Below are 20,115 nucleotides of genomic sequence, written 5' to 3'. Positions count from 1 at the left end.
TGTCGACAGAATTCAGTAAGGCCCTCTGATATTTCTGAATTTCAGTTTTAAAATCTTCACAGCATTTGCAGTGCACAATGGTGTCATATTGTTGCTGCAATGACACTGAGACATCAGAAAAAGCCTCTGCTTGTCTTGTTTTGTATATCCAGTCTTCACAGACATGCACCTTGTGTTCAGAGGCTTGTTGGCACGGAGCAGTCATGTCTGCATTGCTGCTGCTAACAAGCATTAGTGAGGAAAGAACTGAAAGACAACTATAGAAGGTAACTATGAAATGCATGTCAAATATCCATTTTCTTGTAATCCAGTGCTTCCATTTCTCTGAGAGTCCCACACGTCACCAACACATTTGTAACTACAGGTTCCCACTCTGATTTTCTCGTGGACATCAACCAAGCCAGTCTCATTACTTGAACAGTGTTTCACATTCTACAGTATATAGGTCTTTAAAATTCTTCTTCTGCCTCCTTGTTTTGTCATGTATTTATTTTGTGCATAACTATTTTAGTTTACTGCAACAAAATCCATTCTCCTTAAGGCACAATCTATAATGAATAAATAAAAAATGCTGTTTTGTTCAGAATGTGTTATGAACAGCTTAGTATCAATTTTAAGGAAGTGTGACTAGCTTCCTAATGGCTTCTTATTTCAGTTATTTGTAGCTGCAACTAAGCCAGACAAATGCTTTAAAATCATTCCTATTAAAGCACTTGAGAAGTTTTTAGCAATGCTTAGATGTGCCATCAGTAAGACATTCTACATAACACACCTAAAAATAGAACTGTTTCTAGAGATCATACAGGAAATATGCCATAAGGGAAATATGCTTATGATAAAATAGATTTCCTATACATATTCTTAGCTTCATAAAGCCACTTGAGAATCCCATTTTAGAGACAGGAAATTTATGTACCTTAATCCTTATTTATGTTGCTTTAAAATCAAACTATCTTCCAAGCTGCTCATGTATGAATGTTCCAGTTATGTCCTAAAGGCTCAGCACCTTGGGAAAATTTCTGCCTTGCCTCTAGTTTCAGGTTTAGATTTTGAGTATTATTTTCCATACTTGGAGTCACAGTGGAATCCAATATATCTGAACACAAGAAACTAACCCAAATTTTCCTGCAGTGATTCACATCTCCCAGGCTTCAACACATACTTTGATCAATCTATTCATTCCCTGATTTCAGCTTCATAATGGAGTCCTCCAAATCCATGGAACTCTGTGGGACTGCTGAACATTAAAGAAATGCCAGAGCATCAGGTGAGGTGCACATGTACATCCCACTGAAAGTCTTTCTCCTGGTGCTCCTTCCTGCATTCCTTGCCTTTTTCCCAAGAAACACATTGACAGCATGAACTTTACAATCAACTCTTAAAACACTACAGATGTTCAAATCCAGGGAAGGGTTCCTGTTGTTCTCCCTTTTCTTTTCAAATAGGTCTGTTACTCAGCCATCCATTTACTCATTCTTACATTTCCCTGTCATCACTGGAGCTGAGCAACTTCCACAACAAACAGGCATGTCCTTTAGGCTCCACGCATTATTTGGATCTTGGTTTTCCTAGTATGACAGAACCAAATTCAAGAGAGAAATTTTATTTTTAGGTGGAGGAGGGTGAGTGTTTGACACTGTTTGAACTGTTCTGGTCTACCCAGGAAATACCTCCTTGAGCAGTGACTGTTGGTAAATGCATTGGTGCAAGCACATCCCCAGGGTCTGTGTTCCCTGCATTCCCCCCACAGCATGGGGGTGATACATCCTGTTGTCTGCCTCTGCCAAACATTGTCCACAAGGCTTCAAACCACAACCATCACACTGGAATCTGAAGCTGCCCAAGAGCATGGTAAAGAGTTAGACATCATCCAGCACGCTTAGCAGGTCCTTCATTTTCCTCATAATAGTAGCTCTAAATAAACCAAAAAACCTTTTTTTTTGCAAGTAGTATAAAAGGAACTAGAGAATGTGTTCCCTAACTGTAGGAGTGCTTCTTAGAAGAATGAACTGCTCCCTCTAATACCTGGCTGGACAGCTGCTGATGATGAATTTTGACATGGATAGTATTAATGACAGTCATTTACGTGGAAAGACAAAACCCCAGTGTTCTCTTCACCTATCTTTTGAGATAATGGTAGAGATTGCTGTCCTGTTCCTGAAGGAAAAGCAAAAAAAATCTATAAATTCACTTAGATGTGTGTATTCAGCCTTCTATACATTACTCTTTATTTTTAATTTTTACTGCATTATGTCATTCCTGTTTATCAACAAATTGACTTCCCTTCTAATGTATTACATTTAAAAATCCCTTCAAGAGCATGATAAACAATTCAGTGTGGTGCAAAACATAATGCACTGAGATATTCCATTAAATCCTTACAAGCCCCTTGTCTGTCACAAACTGTAATGCAGGTGCCTCCTCACTTCCCATCATCTGGTACTTAGCCAAAAAGGAAGGAGTTAATTCCAGTACAGAAGAGCAAGGTCCACTCATTTAATTCCTTTCTTATTGACTCATTTCTCTTAAATCAGTTTAAAGAGCAGGTACTTTGTTTTAGAAATTGAATCACAGTTTCCATTTGGAAAGGCAACCCCTGTCAATATTACAGGTATGAAAGGGGTCATGAAAATCCATACCTGCTCAGATCCCTATAGGGTAATATTCATCTCTGTTGGGTCAACTGCAAAAGTACTCAATTCAAAAGTAAAAGAATGTTATAAATGTCATAAAAGCTGGACCAGGAGTGAATAGAAATAAAAGAGATGAAATGGAAAAGACCCCAAAAATGTAAGATTTATTTTTATTATTATACAGATTAAAATTGTGTATATAGAAATTTGCATTTGAAGGGGTGTATGTTAGGTAGTAAGTCAATAATTCAAGGAGAAGAGAGGAAGCAGTGAATCAGTCAAAAGACCAGCGACAGCAGTGACTGAAAGATCTGTTGGGCTGCATTCTTGACTGATGGAAGCATTTTCATTTTCCAGGAAAACAAAACAAAAAACAGAAACCCCAAACAAACAAACAAACCACAAAAACAACCCAAAAAACCCACAAAAACAAAACAAGACCAAAAAAACCCCAAAACACCAACAAAAACCAAACCAAACCAAAACCACCACAGAAAAACAAAGGCAGATTTCATAAAGAAAATCGAGTTTTAAACTTAGCCAAAACAACAAAGGATTTTCATTTCTCAGGAGAATGAAACTTGATGGTAGAAAAAGCTGTGTTTTTATTAGGTGGGATTGAGGTTCTCCATTCTCTCACTCTGTTTCTCCCCACTGCCCAGCCCAGCAGCTTTCAGTCCTTCCATGGCACCTTAGCCTGGAGCCGCTCTGACAAAGCAGCTCCCTGACAACAGCAAGAGGAGAAGAGAAAGAAAATTCAGAGCAAAGGGAAATTTGACATCAATATTACCTGAGTAAAAGGGGTTTGGTGGCAAGATAATGTTCTGGTATCACAGTGACAGGACATGGCAAGCAGCAAGTGTGTCAAAAGAAAAGGACAGAGATGAGTTGCTAAAAGAGCGTTCAGGCAACTGGGAGCCACCGAGGAAAATTCATCTCCCAGGACAAAATCTCAAACTTCCAAAGGCATGCAAATTTCCAAAACTAGGCATCTATATTTGTTTCAGTCTCCTGTGAAATTAAGAAACCTATTTACTGATAGAGATAGTTCTTTATATGCACTTTCTATGGTAAGTTAATTATTCATGGCATTTTAAAAGAAGGCAGCGTTGGGGTTTCCTCCTTGGGTAACATGGGTGCACCTGGGTAGAAGAAAGGAACAAAAAGTGGCTATGAAGGTCTTTTTCTTAGACCTTTTCTTTCAGACATGAAAGCATCTATGGTAAAACCATCACTAACAAAATCCAGATGATCAAAGAGCTTGCAATAAATCTGAAATGTCCCAAATAAAAACAGATTACTTAAATTGCAAATCCCTGAACACAGTGAAGCGTCTCCAGAGTTCAGTGAATTACCCAACTAAATGGAGGAAATATAATAAAACTGGCCTAAATAGCTATTCAATAACTGCCACCAGTGAACATTCAAAAGGAACTAATTTTTAAAATGTCTTGATTAAAAACAAATATAAAGTATTCCTACAGAGCAATTACAGGATTCTTTATGTCTGACATGCCTTCACTAATGAGGAAAGATAACTGAAGTTAATTTTTATGAAAGTTCTTGTCATCTAATATTATTAAACTGGACTGGCTTTCAAAGGGCTCATAAGCAATTTGTTGACACTGAATTAAAAGGTTCATGTACTGAATTACAAGTAGTGTAAAATTTTGGAACAGAGGCACAGAGAATTTTTTTGGCCTCCATAATTGTTTACCATGCAAAATATGTACCTTGTGATACTCATTTGCATATTACCAAATTATACTTGAAAGAATATTGATTCCCCTGTAATAAATGAAATAGCAGGAAACCCACAAGAACTGAACAAGTCCATTTGGTGCGTTGGTGAGAAGGACATTGACATGAGAGTCTGGTGCTTGAGGAACACTTACAAGTCTATGCTTATAACATTCAAAAAAGTTTACTTCTTCCATTTAGCAAACCAGAAAATACCAGATATTTGTTCAAATAAAGGATAATCGCTTTAATAAGTATTTTTGTAAATCAGTTTTCTAAAATATTTGTTATCAGTAGTATGGGAACTTGCTAGTATGCTGAAATAAAAGAACTGTTCCCAGATTTAGTTCTGAAATACTGACAAAATAAACAAATGAAATGCAAGTAGGTTAGATATTCTCAGCACCGACTGCACCATAATGACTTAGACATATAAAGAAGCAGTTACACGGTGTGAGAGCCATTTCTGAAATGGCTACTCTCTCCTGTTTCTGAATTTTACATACAATTAATGAAAAGGTTCAACTTCCTTTGTTGGTGAGGTGTCTTTGTTATCCCAGCACCTGGGCAAGCATTTGAGCAGTAGCACATTGCATTTCTTTCCAGGGAAATACCCCTGGGAGATAAGGGCAGCTGACACACTGCATCCCTCAGGAGCACACAGAAAAGAAAATCCAGCAGTGGGGCTGCAGTTTGGTTTATTACAGAATCAAGAGATTGCCGCTTTATTTACAAGGATTCAGTGAGAGGTCTTGGCATTGGTCAGATTCTCTCCTGTCCTGCCCCAGAAGCAGCTGATGCAAACAGGTTTGCCATGTGTCACCCACCTGCAAACTGTCCAGCTTTCCTCCCTTGGGATCTTCCCCACACAGACCTTACATTGTGTCCAACCAGGCTCAGGAATACTACAAAAGCTAAAACCAGGACAGTTATGTACAAACCAGGGTTTTGTTATTAAAGCTTTGTGTAGCTGCTAGACCATAAAACAAACATAATGTACACACAGCTTTATCATTTTTCTAAACTGTTTTAAAACCAGCTGGTTTTCCTCAGCTGTATATTGTCATTTTATCCTGCTCTCATCTTGAGAGTACTTTGATTACTTTTTTTGTAATGAATTCTGTGCCCTTGATTAATATTTGAATTTTTTTCCCTATCCAAGTCTTTTTTTTTTTCCTCCCCTCCAAAAAAGAGATTTGCAGTGAATTTATTTAAAACTAGGGAAAAAACCAACTGAATGGAATTCTGTGAGGTTTTTAATTTTGGCTTTTTTTTAATTTCCCAAGAGGATCAGTTATTAAGCCTTACTACCTTGATATTGTCACTTTAACTTAAGACCTGTAAGCAAAGTGGTTGCCTTGCAAACAGCACACATGGACCATTTTAAACAAAAATTGACATGGTCAGCAAACACATGTAACTGAAATGAAAACAGTCTCTGAAAAGCACTTTTTGTGGAAGGAGCAGTTTCAGACAGCGGGGGCCAGGACAGGGTGCTGTGAAGGTGCCTGTAAATAGGGGGGATCTCTGTTACATTCATTTGTATCCCACTGCTCCTGGGGGGAAAATTCGGACACTAAAGGCCTGGCGTGCAAGCCTCTTTCAAAAATGAAAACAGTGGTTTTCAAATAAGATGATTAAAAAGCAAAGCCAGCTCTTAGCACTGAATAACTTGATTTGACATGAAAAGTCTGCAGTGCACTGCAAAGCATCCACACAGCAGCACTGCCCAGTATCCAAACCACAGCACTGTCATACAAACATCTGTATAAACATCTGTCCACCTGCTGAAGAGAGTCCAGAGGAGGCACCAGCATGATCAGAGGGATGGAGCAGCTCTGCTGGGAGGAAAGGCTGCCAGAGCTGGCATTGTTCAGCCTGCAGAGGAGAAGCTTTGGGGTGAGCTCAGTGTGGCCTTGCAGGGCCTGAAGGAGCTGCAGGAAAGATGGAGAGAGACAATTGCCAAGGGCTGGAGGGACAGGACACAGGGAATGGCTGCCCAGTGCCAGAGGGCAGGGCTGGATGGGATATTGGGCAGGAATTGTTCCCTGGGAGGGTGGGCAGGCCCTGGCACAGGGTGCCCAGAGCAGCTGGGGCTGCCCCTGGATCCCTGGCAGTGCCCAAGGCCAGGCTGGACATTGGGGCTGGGAGCAGCCTGGGACAGTGGGAGGTGTCCCTGCCATGGCAGGGGTGGCACTGGATGGGCTTTAAGGTCCCTTCCCAGGTCTTTCTGTGATTCTGTGACTCTATGATCTGGGTACCTGTTTTGTAAAGACGTTGGGAAGGAGAGTCATAATCAGGTGATGACTTGATAGGCAATAAAAATGGTGCAGGAGAGACACAGAGAACTGATTAAATAAAAAGGTGTCAGATGCAGCACTGAGGGCATGAGAGAATAAGGAGTTTAAACGTTTGGATAAGCATTTTAACTCTCCCCACACACACTTCTCTATCAAAACAGTGTGACTCCCCACAATTTAGCCTACAAATCGACCTCAAAGCAAATTGGCTCACAGCGCACTAAAAAGGAAATGGAAATTACTTTCTTCCCTGCTCTAGAAATGATAAAATTTACCCATAATGTGAATCATTTGACTGATTCTAAATCTCTTAGCCAGACACTTCTACTGATAGGATAAGAATAAACATTCTTATTTAAGGAATGATTTTATAACCTGTTATCAAAACTACAGGTTTTTTTTAAGTAAACAGCACTCTGAAAGACACATAATGGTATAAAATGTACTAGTCTGGCAAGCACTGTGGTTTGTTAAGGTAGGAGAGACCAAGGTAGGTGAGAGTGCTGGGAAGGTCAAACTGAACAGCATTGGCTACCGGGGAGTGACCGCAGGGCGCAGCCAAGTGATGCTCCTTGGGCAAGTTCCTGTGCTCCCCCTGCCCTCCTGCACTGCAGCCCTACAGAACCAACACCTGGATGGGCACAGCTCCAGAAATACGGACGGGGGGAAACAAGCTTCTTGGATACCACAGAAAATGCAAAGGACTGTAGCTCAGATTGAAAACTCTAGGCCATCGCCAGCCCTGCTCTGCTCCGAGTTTCCTGCAAGCCAACCCTCAGCTGAAATCAGTACCCCAAAGAAAACATAGCCCCAGGAGTGACAAACCACACAGCCACTGTGTTCACCTGAGAACAAAACCTTGTGTGTAGGGTCTATTTAGCAAGTCAGATGTGATTTGGACTCCAAACATATGTGGATGTCTCATTCTTCATTTTACAGTAAGAGGAAGATGGGAGAAGAGACAGCAGGGGCCAGGGGCTGTGGGCTGGGTCCATTTGTGCACAGACACAGAGCACCTGAGAATTTACAGCCTAAACCAACAAGGCAGACTAACCTTATGTCCAAGGAGCTGAGTTTGTCCTCATTCTGTACAGGGCAACTGGGCCATGAGAAAGTGTGATCACTTGTTCCTTCCACCAAGGAGTGGGCTCAGAGCTGTGAAAGGAAGTCAAATCTATTAAATCCTTCACTTCAAATTTTATCTGCAGAAGTTTCTTTCCAAACCCCTTGGGTAACAAAGGTGTTTTTCCCTACATTACTAGTTTTTCTTTACACTAGAGAATTTCCAAACAATGAAGTGTCTCAATTAGAGCTAAAATTTTAACCTAAGTAAAGTATTTCCCGGGGCATTATGCCAAACCTGCGTGCCAGCAGCACCTGTGGCTCTCACCCAGGGTACTCCCATCAACCACCCTGCAGCTCTTCATAGTGTGGGAAAGCTCTGGAGAGCCACAAGGGAGATGAAAACAGAGAGCCTTTGGGCAGGATTTTGGAAGCTAGAAAAGCAGTGCAAAAGTTGCTAATGCTCCAAGCACAAGATCCCTCGGAACGGTGCCCATGTGCCTGGCCCTACCCAACAAGGCCCAAGTGCCAACATCTGCTCTCCCCACAGCTGCACAGCCCAGAGGAGTGGAAGAATTTGACCCCAGGTAGAGCTCCTGACCCTTGACAAAAATATAAAAGCAAGATGTGAAAACTAACAGGAATGCATTTTCCATGCTGACAGTGCCAATTTGTGTGTGGTAAATCTAAAGGCACACAACATGCTTCTGCAAAGGAATTGGGGAGTGGGGTTAAAAGGCCATAAATACGAGTCTTTTCCCCTACACTCTGAAAAGCTGAGCTGATTTTGAAAGCATTCCACGTATAATTTCTCTACTATTTCTAAAATAATTTTCATTCTTTCCCAAGATGCTGCATGATCATACACAGGCCAAGTTTTGAAACTTAATCTGAAAAATGCTTGAGTCTGCACTAGATATATTTTTCAAAGAAAAAATCTTAAACCTGCTAAGATTTGTAACACTGCAGGATGAAAAACGCCTGGGCATTTAAAAAAATAAATGATTGTATACTTGATAGCCCTAAAGAATCAGCTTCTACTGCAAAGCAAACTGAAGCCAGAGGAAAGACTTCTGCTGGCTTTCGTGGGCTTTATGCCAGATTTTGTATGTCTGCAGCACTTGATGCCAAGTTATGGATGGAACAGAAATCATTAACCAGCGTTACATCATTTTGTTGGCTGTATTTTGTGTTTAATTTTAACATGGTCTCTGGCATTATATTTCCCATTTAAGAGCAGTGTGTTCTTAACTTTCTTCCACAGATTATTTCAAAGAGCAGTCAACTAATTGTTGTATTACTGGCACTGACTTTACCAATTCAGACTTCTTTAGGAACGGCGGGTTTTAATTTCAAGTAGAATACAAATTAGGATAGATATTGGACTACAGAAAGCTCCAAGGCTTTCACAATGGTCATGAAAGGTGCCAGGTTGATAAAACTGGGAAGTGATCTTTTGTACTCTGCATAAAAGATGCAGCTGAGAAAGCAAATTTCAACACCTTCCCATGCCATAAAGCACCTGCCACTCAAACCAGCCACTCCACAGGTGGGGGAAGGGGAGCAGCTTAAGTCTCTTCTGCACTATCAAAACTGCATCCCCTGTCACAATGACTATTCCTTGTTTGCAAAACAAAACAAAAAATATTAGACTTCCATCCTCCTAGCATTACTTTAAATCGGTGCCCACTTAGAAACATTTTGAGAAACAATGACAAAGCAGCTGGGATTCACATCTCCCAGAAATACTCACGTAATGAGAAGATCTTCATTTGGGCATACACAGTCCATTTTGAATGCCATGACTCTTTTTACTATAGCATTGATAAATTAACTCAGAGGCATTACAAATTTGATTTGGGGAGAAATTAATTTACACCTTCTGAGGCAATTTATGTTGCTCAGTTTTTATCTAGGTGAAAACTACACAAATACTCATTTGAAGGAGGGAGCCTGATCTCTCTTATGTGACCAATGGCTGTGAGGGCATGTCAGACTACAGCAGGTACCCTCAGCAGATGGCAAGTCACTGACAGCTTTAGATGTTCTAAATTAAATGAATCAAGATACCACTTGTTCCAAGTGAGTGGGTGTTTAATCACATTTGCCCTTTCTGCCATTGAGAGAGGATGTTGATTTTGGTAATAAAAAACATGAGAATTGTGCAGAAGATGGAAATATGTTTTAAATTCAGAACAAAAGGTCAATTTTCCACTCATAATCAACTCCTCCATTCTCCTATCAAACCACATTTGAAATAAAAGAATTTTTGAAGGTAGAAAAAGCTGAATGTAAATAAGTTGTTATAAGGCTGTGTGCAACTGATCCTTGCTGTTACTCCAAAATACACCACAGATAATCATCTCTGATCTTAAACCTTTAGGCTTGCCAATCCTTTTGCCAAAATTCACATGAAAACGTGAATCATTTATTTCCATGTTAAATTCTCACATGAAAGATCATGGCACTGATTTCTACACATCTATTTCCTTAATCTCATGTTAATTACAGATATTTGAACATTGTTCCTTCATATTTTAGCTTGCATAAAGGCCTTCATGGGCAGAATATTAACTCCAAGTCTGAATAAGCAGTTATAAATCCAAAATGAAAAATTAATTATTTCCTTTTTCATATGTGTTCACATACATGGAAAACTGAGCCATCTTCCTAGAAGTCTTTGGCCTGATTTAGGGCCTTGAACAGTCATCAGAGGGATCAGCTGCATGATCAGTAGCATTAGGAGCACAGCAGACTAGTCACTGTTACGCAGAGTTCTCTTAATTGGGTTTTCCTCAAGGAAAGCAATTCTGTTTAATGATATAAATTGACAATAGCTGCTACTTGAGCACAACAGGAATATCAAATATTCTGCTTAATGGCAACATTTGGTCAGTATTGAGAAGCAAAGTGGTTTTACCAGGTGTGGTTTAGGCATGAAACACTCATCTCTTGTCTTTTATCAAATAAGCTATCCAAAAGAATAAAAAATACTAGAAAAAAAAATTAGATGCAGTGAATATTTTATAACTTTGATTGATATTTCATTTTGCCTTTTTAGACTTATCTACCATGAATTTTTCCTACCACATGTGAACATTCTTCATTCAAAGCTCTACAGAATAAATTACTTTTCCTTTAAGGGAGATAATGGCATCCACCGTGGTGTCCCAATTAAGAGAATTCTCACATACTAATTTTATGCTATCTAATTAAGGCTCATTTATGGCTCTAGGAGGCTGGCCTGGACTTGTGGTGAATAGCAAAGACTTTGAACCTCCAAGGCTGGAGATGTTCACCCTGCTAGGTCATAAGAAGCCTTAAGATCTCCCCAGCGCACCGCTGCCAGAGCAGCTGTGCTGTGGGTAGGGCAGATGCAGGACAGATGTGCAGCCCCCTCCTGAGAGCGTCCTACAGCACCTGCCACACACTCAGCCTCCCTGGCTCTCAGGCTGAGCCCAGCTCAGCAATGCTGGCACTGGCAGCCAGGCCTTTCTGACAGGCCCAGCCCTGGGCACCTGGAGTAAAGCCTTTGAGACGGGGTCTAGAGGGAGGTGAAATAACCTCTTACAAAGACTGAGTACCTGGGGATACAAAGGCTCACCCTTTGTCAGGGATACTTTCTAGGAACTAACCATTTTGTGATAAAAGACCATAAACAAATGCAGCATACTCGGGAAAAAGAGAAAACCCAAGTACCCTGTTTGCTGTCACTTTAGTGTAATGGCCTTAACACTCTGCACATTGCTGAGGTACTGCCCCAAAGAGTCCATCTGCTTTGTGTTAAGAATAGTAACAGGTATTTATTATATGTCTGTGTTGGAGACAAGGACAGACGCTGAGCTAAACCTTCCAAGGACTTCACTGGTTTGGAAATGTGTCCCAGGGTGCCAGATAACTGCAGCCAGCACTGCCCTTGGCAGAACAGAAGGTAATGTTTTCAAAAGGATGAACTGTTCCTGAACAAACTCTCCGATGTATTAAGGCACAAGCACTGATTCAAAGTCAGCCACAAATTCAGCCTCAAACTCTTTTCACCAAGTGGACAAATTTATGGGAGCCAGTACAGAGTGTCACTGACCACAGTCTGGGGTTCTCCTCATGGAAGCAGCAGCAGGGAGTGTTATTGCTAGAGGACACGTGCACACAAATGCTGAGGGTATAGAAGTGTACAGACACACAGGCTTCTGCCACATTTGGTGCTAGGGAGCCACAGAACAGAGCACCCACGCCCACAGGGCTGTTAACCTTCCCAGCATCAGCAAACACATTTACTCGTCTGTGCCATGCTAAGGAGAGTCCCCAGAGGTGAGATCACCTATTTCCCCAGCCCTCTGCAGGTCCACAGCTCTCCATGTGCCTCTGCAGCTGCCACCAGAGTCATCATTACTGAATGTCTGACCAGCCTCCTGCTCCCACAAAACTCATTACCTCCTCTGGACAATGATTTCAGCAAAGAGCAGAAAATACTATAGGACTAGAAAAAGAAAAATGAGAGCTGGTAGACTTACAAAGATTAGATGGGTTTGTTAGACTGGGAACAAAATCAGGTTTCTTGTTAGGAAAGGAAGAAAGAAGAGGCACATTTCCAACCTTTATTTTAGCCCCTTCTGGAAAGGCTGTAATGGGTTTGGAGGAAAATGCTCTCCTCAACAAGTTTTCTACTGCTTCAGTTGAAATTCCACTGGGTAGTCTGGAAGCATGCTACAGAGACCTGATACATTAATGTTTATTTTATGTTATAAATAATATTATGAAATAAGAGCAAAATGCAAACTTAAATATCTGTGTTTACAGTGCACATATAAGAATTCATGGGCAGAAATGGAGAAGCTGTCAAAGCACACCAACACAGATGCAATTGTCTTGCTGTGACGCTTTCTGCATTTTTCAAGCATGATGGCAGGGAAGGAAAGGCAGCCCAGGGAGAGAAAACACACCAGCTATTACAGCTACATTTCCAATAAGAATTAAATACAATAAAAACTTAAGTATCCTGGAACAGTGAATCTTCTCTTTCTCCACTTGGTATAACATTGAAATGAGCCCAAACTGCATCATGTAATTATAAACCTTGGATCTGCTGCAAGAGATCCAGAGGGTAGCTTGCCTTCCAACACCCTTGTTACCCAGGAATATGTTTTTGTTAGTGCTGACTCTAAGTCTCTACTTAGAAAAAAAATGTAATTCCACTACTAAGAGATGGCCCATGACTCTGTTGTTGTTGCTGTGCTGTGTTATACTGTGAATCCAAAGGAAGGTTCACACCTCATAATATTTCCCTTCCTTCTTCCTTGAATACATGGAAAGCCTACTGAAAATACCTAAATCAGCTGCCTAAAGAGAGACAAAATGAGCCCTCACAAAAAACCAGCAATAAAACTCACCACAACTCTGTTGGTATCTTATGTCTTTGAGAGCAGCACAGCACCGAAATATCCAGAGGCAAAGAAGCAATACAACTCCAGTCTATAAATAACCAATATAGATTTTCCTCCGAATCTCCATGCCTGTGCTGAAACTTTTGTGTTCTAGATATTTTCTTTTAAGATTTTAAACCTGCTGGCACAGACCTTTCCTTGGTGCCCCATGGACTGCTAAAGGCATGACCTCCAATGATTCTTTGTAAGAAGATACAGCTGAAGGTGAGGATGTAATTTGGTGAGGGCAGTCAGTAACTGCAGTTTTTGCTTGCCTTTGCTGCAGAAGAATTTACATGTTACAAAATAACTGACTGGATTCTCAAAAACATCTTATTGACTTTCAAGTCAATGGTGCTTGTGGTCTTAAACTACTAAAGTGCTTTCAGAAATCCAACACTAGTCTGTAAATCAGATTTGTTCTGTTCAGTTTGCCCAAGAGGCAGCACTTTCAAATTTTCTTCCAAGTCCCAGAATCAGCAGTCACCTCAAGTAGCTCCTTTCTTAGAGACAGAAATGAAAACTGTCTGAATCAACAAACCTGTAATACTCAGAACGTCTGAGACTTCTGTTTCAGGTATGACATATGACTACTTTAAATGTTCTTGCTAAAAATAAAAATTCGAAAAAAATCTTTATGAAATAGAGAAACAAATTGCTAAGTTTCAGTTCAAAGCTTTCCCTTGCCAAGAGAAAAACCATAATTAAATAGGAGAGAGAGTAATATTCCCATCCTTGCTATGAACCTTAATGATTCTATGATTCTGTAATGACCACTGTGCCAAGGACAGCATGATGTAACAATCTATGCAAAGGCTGTCCCCCCTGCCCTCTTGGTCTCCAGACATTTGAAGCAAAACTGCTCTTACTCATCTCAGAGGTCAGGAATCTACAGGAGCTGTGCCAGGAGCACATCAAATTTCAGTCTGTGTGTTAAAAAATACCAGTATTTTCCATGAACGTCCAAGGAGGACAAAGTACAGTCAGAACTCATTCAAAGCTTTGAACTTCTGTAGCATCAAAAGTAACAGAGAAATAATACAAAGAACTGCAATTCTTACTAGCTTTTGTCAGTCACAAATACTGGACATGAAATGTAATTGGCAGGATGAGAGAATTTCAGATAAATTCAGCGATTGCCAAGAAAGACAACTAAATAAATGCCAAATAAGTGCCTACTGCAGCACTCTTACCCTCTGTTCCCAGGGTGTTTCCTGAGACTGCCATCCCTCTTGCACAAAGCTCTTCTTACCAAAGCATGTCTGGTTTAGTCATGTGTAGCTATTGGAAAACATAAGTGCAAAATCCCTTAAAAGAATCAGGCATCAAAATGCCTTTTTAAAGTTGGGCCAAAACATATAAAATGAAGTCTTCTATCAGAATTCCTACTGCTTGTAGAAAAGATAGGAATTACATTCACTAAGTGAATTACAGGATTATAAATGGAAACTGATAACTGCAATTATATATGAGACAAAACAAGCTTGAAAACTCATAGGGACATTATATGAGGCTTTCTTTGCATTTCCTTCCCTCCTTTTCCTTGTAATGAAGAAGCTGTTCCTGGCAGATGGAATTAACCAGGAGCTGCTTTGAATGCTTCTAGTCTGTCACTTGGCTTTACACTCAAGAGCTGACGCTGAGAGTAAGTCCCTTCTAATAAACCCACAACATATTTTCTGAGTACTCTGCTCTCTAATCACAACCACGGGCGCTTCCCAAATGAAGTCTGACAGGCCTTAGCATGGCACTGGCACTTTAAATACCAGCTGAACAAAGTCTCTCTATTGCATGTGAACTTTAGGGAGGGAAGAACTTCGGTTTTCTTCAGTTACAATTTGTGAACATCTAGAATGATTGGCATGCTTCTCAACTCTAGTCTGCCCTCACAAGGCCCCATCTGCAGAGCTGGGTCCAGGTCTGGGGCCTGCAGCACAACACAGACATGGACCTGTTGGATCAGGTCCAGAGGAGGCCACCAAGATCATCAAAGGGCTGGAGCACCTTTGCTATGGAGCCAGGCTGGGAGAGCTGGGGTGGTCCAGCCTGGAGAAAAGAAGACTCCAGTACTTTCCAGTACTTACAAAGGGGGCTTAGAAAAAGAGAGAGAGAGTTTTTTAATGGCAGACAGTGATAGGACCAAGGGGAATGTTTTTAAACTAAAAGGGTGGAGATTTATATTAGCTGTATGGAAGAAATTCTTTACTCTGAGGGTAGGGAGGCCCTGGCACAGATTGCCAGAGAAGTTGTGGCTGCCACATCCCCAGAAGTGTTCAAGGCCAGGTTGGATGGGACCCTGCCTATGGGAGGGGGATTGGAACTAGAGGAACACTTCTGCTTTATTGCATATTGTCTTCTCAGGAAGGTTAATTAAAGTGAACACTGTTAACTGCATCACACAGGAAATACCTGGAAGAAGTAGAAATAGATCTGGAAGTCCTGAGTCTTGAAACCTGCTGCTCCTCCTTTTTGGTTATCTGCATTCAATTCCCATTGCATCATTTAACTTGGTATAAAATAACTAAGCCACGCTGTGTTGAGTTATTCAGGTGTTGAGAAGGGCATGAGATGTTCTTGTGGTGGACCTAAATCCCTGCATGACAACTTAGACACAGCCTGAACCTGCAGTGTCAGAGTCTCTGTTGCTGTACCAAACACACTTCCAGAGGAATGGATGAGCCAGGCAGGATCCTGGAGCCAGGCAGCCCTAAGGCTGACACTGCAATTTTCAGCAGCTGTCACTGGCACAGAACATTTTCCCTTTGTTATGAAACTTGCTTTAAAACATGGGTCACAATTTATATCTGAAATAAGTCAACAGTGTAACTGTGCACTGTTCCACTGGAGGGACAGACTGCTGTGTGTGCCTGCCTGTGGATGTCATCAAAATGCTGTTGCTCACGTGATGGCATTTCCTCCTACCCTGATAGCTCCATGCCCTGATGGAAAACTGACATAAAACTTATGTTCATCATAAATCCTCAAACACTAGTTTATTATTATTATGCTAGGGAAATGTTCCCACTTACAGAGGCCATCCAAGGATGGATACTGTGTGAGTCTTCCTGACAGTAACCAATAAAAACGTTCACAGCTATGGCTGCAGAGATAAATCTGCACAATAGGCATGGCAGCTGCTAAATGAGAAGCGTCCTGTGTTGGCCACAAACTACTTGAAGAAAAGAAGGTGAGCAGGGATAAGCCCATTAAAGACACAGCAGTGATACAACCAGAACCACACACAGAGAAGTTCTAACCCAAAACTTGGCTTGCCACTTGTCTGCTGGGCTCCCTTCCCACATATATCTGACAAGCTCCCTGTCCTAGCATGTACAAGGAAATCGCTTATCAATTATATTTAATCTTAAAACAGTATTAGGAAATATCATGTACTGAGCCTGCAGCAAAGAGGTGAGATCACCTGAAAATTCCTCAGTATAAAATGACATTTCTGGAGGTAACATACTGCAGTGTCACCTATTTCAAGCTTCATGGTACAGAATATAAAAAATTGGAGACTATGGTCATTGACTAAGATTGGAAGGGGCTTAAGCCCTTTACAGATCTGTGAACTGTTGTCCTAAGTTTTTAGACGTTTGCATTCAAAATATGTTTTATCCTTTAAAATGAAAAAAACAACCAACCAACCAAACAAACAAAAATTAAATAACAAGTATTTCCCCAGGCAGCAAAACTAAGGTAGGGTGGAGTCTCTGGTGACTAATAGGGTGCAAATACTGTTTGAAGGTTTTCTTGTGGCTTGTGGTGTTGATAACATGTTGTTAGAGCACTTGTGGAGCTGAAAAAAACCCATCATCTAAAGCTGGCAGCAGTGGTGGATGCACAATCCCTAGAAAAATAGTTCATAACTTTGGATAGCAACTGCAGCTCCAAAATCCAAAATAAAATGAAACTCCCCATCTTATATTTCTTTAGAAATGGTCCATTTCTTTTGTTTGCTTTTACCAAAGCAAACATCTTGAGAGCTGTCCGTGGGCAGCTGCCACACTCCGCTCACCTTCAAAGACTTCCAGTTTCTTATGACACAAGCAAGCAATGCTGGGTGCAAACAGAAGTTTCCCAGAGATAATCTTGCTAAACAAGAGAACTCCTAACTTCACTCTTCTTTCCTTGCATCCTGCCAGTCACAGCATAGAGGGCAATGCCCTCGGTGCTGCAGCTACCACGCTGTGGGCACTCCCATTAAATCCAGCCGGGTGTTCAGCAAAGCAGAATGTTGTTCTGAACTGAGGGCACTGCATCCTCATTACTCAGGAAGAAGTCAGCCTGAGCTCAGAAGACATTAACTGCATTACTTGAGTTTGTTCCACAGATTTGAGATTTCAGAAAGGCATCTGTGAGGTATCTCATTTCATCACATCTATTTTTCAGTCTGAATATTTGAACACATTAATAAAATATGTGGAACAGACACTGTCAAATTTATCAGCACTCAGGAAAATAAATAAAATTCACTAATGTGTTTCATTTTGACTATTTCACACACCTTTCACCTCGTATATTCATCGACCTTTCAACAGCTGCAGGGATCTACAGGCTCTGGAAGCAGTCCCACTGGTACCAAAGATGCAGTTTATACTGCAAGTGTTTTAACACTCTGACCTCTACTTGAAGAAATTTATGTGCATCCACACCTACCTAAATATTGGAGGTGTCATGGTGAACATGAGGCTGGAAGAGAATTATTTGTTTTCTCTTATAACTATTTTCTTTTCTCTGAAGTTAACATTAACGTTAACATTAACAATCCAGACACCTTCCTGTTAATCATTAAATTTTCGTGAAATTTTACTGCCACTGAACAAGCCTGGAGATTTTCAGACTTGCTAGCAGACTGCACCTGAGCAGGGGAGGCCTGCCCACGCAGCATCAGCCTGGACTGCTGTCTGTAAGACTGGGGTTTCTTTTGCTCATTTGGTGACCAGGAATATAAATGCATGGTCTATCACCCCAGCTAATGAAATTTCACAACATCAAAGGTCTCTTGCAATTCATGAAAAAAAGACCTGCAAGTTTGCCTAAGCTATTGTCCTCAAAATTCTGGGCTGTTCTTTGCAGCAATTTTTTTTCCAAAACAAGTGTTAAAAGAGCAAAGTGGTGGGTTTTTACAGCCCTTTCCTTGCAGCAAACAGAGACAGGAACTCAGAGTCCATATTATCTCTGGCAAAGGGCACAGAAATAGCCAAGGTCCTTCACAGTGAGTAGAACCAGAGCGCAGAGAGCTCTGTCAGCAGCACTTCACCAGGGACACTCCAGCAACACAGCAGAGACTGGCACAAGCTGCCCCCACAGGAGTCTGCTCAGGGTTTTCCACAGCTTCAATGACATTTTTGCCAACATAAATCCAAACATGTTTTATTAATTGCCATTCCATTAGGACTTTTAATAGCTTCTGAGTGGATAATAAAGAGAAGAGAAAAGTATTCATATAATGGGAAATTAACTCCAGAAAATCTTGTAATATGGTCATTGCTAACCATGTGACCACCTTTCTGTGATAGATTTTTCAACCAAATGCAAAGCAAACATGAATGCTGTGCTTGTTTGGAGCCTTTCTAGAGTACCACAGGTACCCTAAGATAACAGAATAAAATTAATTTACTAGAATTTTCAGCCACTTAAGGCTCTCCTGAAATGAAAAGGAAAAGGAACAGGAAAGAATTACAGATGCAGGTGCTTTTCAGACTGCAATGCCCAATTCTATCCTTTTAGTTTTGGTGCCTTTCAAGTCAAGCCTTTACCTTTTTCTGAAGGTGTGATAGGCAGCCACTTTGATCTCTACCTGCTTGCGACATTCCTTTGTGCATTTGCAGTATTGTTCTCTATTACAAATACGGGCGAAATTGTAGCTTAAAAATAAATGAACATTGTGCAGCATGGGGAGCTGATGTCAAAGTAGACTGAATAGGTTTTTATTTAATACTGAAGTCTGTGCTTCCTAAAGCTCCTAGCTCAAAGCATGGTAATTCAATGGCAAATTAACACAAAGTAGCCTCATGTAGTAACTTTGAAAATTAGCATTAATACACCTTCTACCACACAGAAAAAAGAAATATCTTGCTGTAATATATGAGATTTTTCCAGCTCTGATACCCTGGTGATAAATAAAAAAATCCTCACATACACACCCACCAAGCAGTATCACAGCTCAGGCATGGCACACATGAGCCTGAACGAAATAAATACCTCTGGCAGGAGGTAGGCTTCAGAAGAAAAAGGAACAGGACTGACCCAGAGCGGAGTAACTCAGAGCACTGTTCAACAAGAAGGAAAGGTATTGGTAATTCAGCCATGTAAACCCACAAAGAGGAGTGTGGCACAGGTACAGCAACCTGATCAGGGTATCCAGGCTCAGGAAACCCTTCAATGGATGCCCTGGTTGAGAGAACACAGAGGAGTCTGGAGCTCAAGAGAGCCAAAAAACTAACTTAGCAGGAGAAAAAGCCACCAAGGGAAAACCATATCTTCCACCTCTAGAGATGATCAACAGTGGTTCTGCAGTATGATATTAATATAATTTAATATAATTTACCCTCCTGCAAAGACACTGCAATCTGGTCTCCTTTCACACCCTTTATGTATGTCTGCTCACAGAATCCAAGAACTCTTACCAAGCCCCTTGGTTTCTGATCTCAAAGAAAATTCCTGATTTGGAATATAGTCTTTTCCACAGCTCCAGTTTGAAACTATCTTTTCCATCCAGCCCCATTTGGGAGCCAGCCCAGTGGATCCAGCAAGCACTTCTGCCAGACAGGCGTCTCCTGCCCATCGCACACTGGATCCCAGCCTTCCATGCCTGCTGCTCCTCCAGCACTTCCAAAAGACTTGCAATCACAGCATAAAGTTATGTTTGACCCCAAAAGTTCAAAAATAGCCAGGTTGTGCTTCTAATTCTAAATGTGATTTTGCAGCCTCCAGTGTTTGCAGCACCTCACTGCT

The 20,115-nt window shown here is 41.0% G+C and overlaps 1 protein-coding gene and 1 long non-coding RNA gene across 14 annotated transcripts in view; one reads left to right on the top strand and one right to left on the bottom strand.

Moving 5' to 3' along the window:
- CHST8 (carbohydrate sulfotransferase 8) overlaps positions 1-20,115 on the top strand; it is a 188,108-nt gene that overhangs the window by 91,051 nt on the left and 76,942 nt on the right. The window lies entirely within an intron of this gene.
- Positions 3,083-7,850, bottom strand: LOC125331910. The gene is made up of 3 exons (XR_007206266.1): positions 7,728-7,850; positions 5,201-5,287; positions 3,083-3,775 (listed from the first exon to the last, which is right to left on the bottom strand). It is a non-coding gene; the product is annotated as an uncharacterized LOC125331910 (long non-coding RNA).

Source organism: Corvus hawaiiensis, chromosome 12 (assembly GCF_020740725.1).
Source record: "Corvus hawaiiensis isolate bCorHaw1 chromosome 12, bCorHaw1.pri.cur, whole genome shotgun sequence".
NCBI classification, from domain to species: domain Eukaryota; kingdom Metazoa; phylum Chordata; class Aves; order Passeriformes; family Corvidae; genus Corvus; species Corvus hawaiiensis.
Note: the sequence above shows the minus strand (reverse complement) of the source record. Positions and strands in the feature narration are given on the sequence as shown.